The following is a 3,298-nucleotide window of genomic DNA, read 5'->3' as shown; positions in this document are numbered from 1 at the left end:
TCATTATCTTACTGCTAAATTACCATTATTCAAAATATTCTGCAGGAGACTAAGATGTTATACAGCAAAAGAAAAAATATCTCACAAGTAAATATGTCTGGGGCACATTTCTTTACCATACTCTCTTTGTGCAGGATAACTATTGATGTATTGACTTCGGGTATATTCATTATCCTTTTAGAGAAAGGAAGATAGTGTAAATAAACCTTGGAATCTTGATTTGTGCATGTGCCAGGAGAGCATCTTCTCAGCACAGCCATATGCTGGATAACTAACTTGGGTTACTTTATTATTTTAGATTTTCCCCCCAAGGTACTGGTGCACAGTCCACAGAAATCAACAGAAGTCTTTCCATTGACTTCAGTGAGCTTTGGATGAGGCCCTAATTGCTTAACCTTCACCCTCAGCATATGTACAATACAAAAACCCTCATAAATCTTACACTATAAACCAGTATCAAATGGCAAACTCTTACCTAGACTATCAGGACTAGTAACCAATTGCCTCTTTAAACCCTCCTCAACCAATCCTTTTCTTTAAAACTGGGGAGAAAAGGAAGACCTTATCATGAGACCTGAAAGTCAACAGGTCCAGGCTCTTCTGAACCAAAATCACAGAATCATAGAACTGAAAGGGACTTCAAGAGGTCATCTTGCCCACTCCCCTGCACTCAAGGCAGGACTAAGTATTATCTAGACTACCCCTGACGGGTGTTTGTCTAATCTGCTCTTAAAAATCTCCAGTGATGCAGATTCCACAACCTCTCTAGGCAATTTATTCTAGTGCTTAATCACCCTGACAGTTAGGAAGTTTTTCCTAATGTCCAACCTAAACCTCCCTTGCTGCAATTTAAGCCCATTGCTTCTTGTCCTATTCTCAGAGGTTAAGAAGAAGAATTTTTCTCTATCCTCTTTGTAACAACCTTTTATGTACTTAAAAACTGTTATCACATGCCCTCTCAGTCTTCTCTTCTCCAGACTAAACAAACCCAGTTTTTTCAATCTTCCTTCATAGGTCATGTTTTCTAGACTTTTAATCATTTTTTGTTGCTCTACTCTGGACTTTCTCCAAATTGTGCACATCCTAAATGAAATGTGTCACCTAGAACTGGACACAATACTCTAGTTGAGGCCTAATCAGCACGGAGAAGAATGGAAGAATAACTTCTCATGTCTTGCTTACAACACTCCTGCTAATACATCCCAGAACGTTGTTCGCATTTTTGCAACACATTTCGCTTATGGTCCACTATAAATGGAAGTAATTTCCAGAATCAAAGGTAACTCAGCAAAAATATCTTACCATCAGCCCCCTTTTTAAACTAGAGAGCTGTTAGCCTGACCTTGCCATGGTAATATATAAAAAGAGAGACCATATGTAAGGCAGACAGGGCCCAAACCCTTTAATGGCTTCCGAGGTCAAACCCAGCACCTTGAATTGCATTCAGAAGCAAAATGGGAGCCAGCGGAGATCACAGAGCCCAGACGTAATGAGCTCCCACGAAAAGCACAACTCAGCAAGTGTGTCTCTCCTTCCTGTAGCAAAGTTACTGAATGGACATCGCGTGTGTCTCCATGTTGAGCCCTGTGACAGAAAGGAACAGAGGTGCTCAAGAATGCACCCCTATTAGGCTCCAGAGCTGTCTCCTGGTCAAGGGAATCAAAAGCCGATGACATTTAAAAGAACCAGACAGAAGCTTTGACATCGTTGCGATTATGGCCCTGACTGGACAGCCAGGCAGGAAAGGACATTTCTCTCAAATGAAAAGCGAGTGGAAAACGAACATGATTGCAAATTACGCTGCCCTCTTTGAGCCAGAAAAGAAATCCTTTAGCAAACATTCCTGGCCCCAAAAGATCAATGACAGGTCAAATACCACTTAGAAACACGTATGATATTGGCACACTCTTGGCAGAGTGCTCAGAAAGAAAAAAACTGGCTGATTCATTCTGAATAGGAGGCAGCTAATTCTGAGTTCATAACTCACAGGTTGTGGAGAATACTGGATCCCACAGTTCATTCTTATCAGTGGTTTCCAGGTCGTTGCTTGCTGTCAATAGCTCCCTGTTTGATATGGAAAGACACATTATTCATAGATAGATACACACACCTTACATATATTTACAATTCTCTCGTTTGGAAGAACATACCAGATTAGAGCTCTAGCTGTTACAAATGGGCATTTAAGTCAAGCGATCTGTGCCGATTTACCCCAGCTGAAGGTCTGCACCAGAGTTTTTAAAGGCACAGCTGTTAATTTACTTCAGCCATTTTCCTGCTGGAAAACAATATTTAAAAGATGTATTTAAAATGTTTGTCATGCAGCTGAAAACAATTATGCGGCATTTTCCCCAACCTATTCAACCAACAGAGGTGGATTAGGGTTTTGTGGGGCCCCTGGGCCAGAGCAAGTGGGGGTCCCTCCCCCCCTTCGTCCTGCCATCCCTTCCACCTCCCCCGGTGCTCCTGGGGTGAGGATGCGGGGGATTGCCCTGCTTCGCCCAGTGCTTCAGCTGGGGAATGGGGTGGGGCACAGGGGCTTGTCTTATTCTGCCCACCTGCCCCGCGTGCTGGAGCGCCAGTCGGGTGGAGTGGGGCAAGCCCCCATGACCCAAATGCATTATGGCCCAGGGGGTCCAAGTGCGGCAAGCCTCTGCTCCCTGAGCCCACTTTCCAGCAGGAGTGCCCAGCCAGTGGAGTGGGTCGGGGAAATCATTTTTCTAGGGGCCCAATTATTTGGTGCCCCTGGGCACAGGCCCCATTGGCCCAGTGGCTAATCCACCACGGTCATCCAAGTATATTGTACTATATACACAGTTCACACCTACATTAGGGCTGTGATGGACACACACCTCATAATCACACAAGATCCTGCCAGTTTTGCTGTATTCTTCTTCATATAAATCAGATTCCAACATTTAACATGGTACAGAATAATAACCAGTTCTCATGGAGCACGTTTTCATGCCAATGCACTTCGCAAAAGAGGTCAGTATCATTATCCCCATTTTACAGATGAGGAAACTGTGGAATGGATAGAGGCAATGGCTTGCCCAAGGTCATGCAGAAACCAGGTCTTTGGAGTCCCACTCCAGTTCTCTATCTACTGGAGGCGACACTACCTCTCATATACCTATTCAGAACTATAGTAAAATGGCTGCTGCCACTTACTGCTATGCAATACAGCCCAAGTCCCTCTGCAAATGCTTCCCTTCTTCTCCCATCACCGGTCAAGCACCCTTCTCATCCCCAGAGACTTCCCCTCTCTCAAAGGCTTGGGAGGACTGGTAGTAAATCA

The sequence above is a fragment of the Gopherus evgoodei genome, chromosome 14 (genome assembly GCF_007399415.2).
Source record: "Gopherus evgoodei ecotype Sinaloan lineage chromosome 14, rGopEvg1_v1.p, whole genome shotgun sequence".
Taxonomy (NCBI): domain Eukaryota; kingdom Metazoa; phylum Chordata; order Testudines; family Testudinidae; genus Gopherus; species Gopherus evgoodei.
This window is presented reverse-complemented; position numbering follows the sequence as displayed.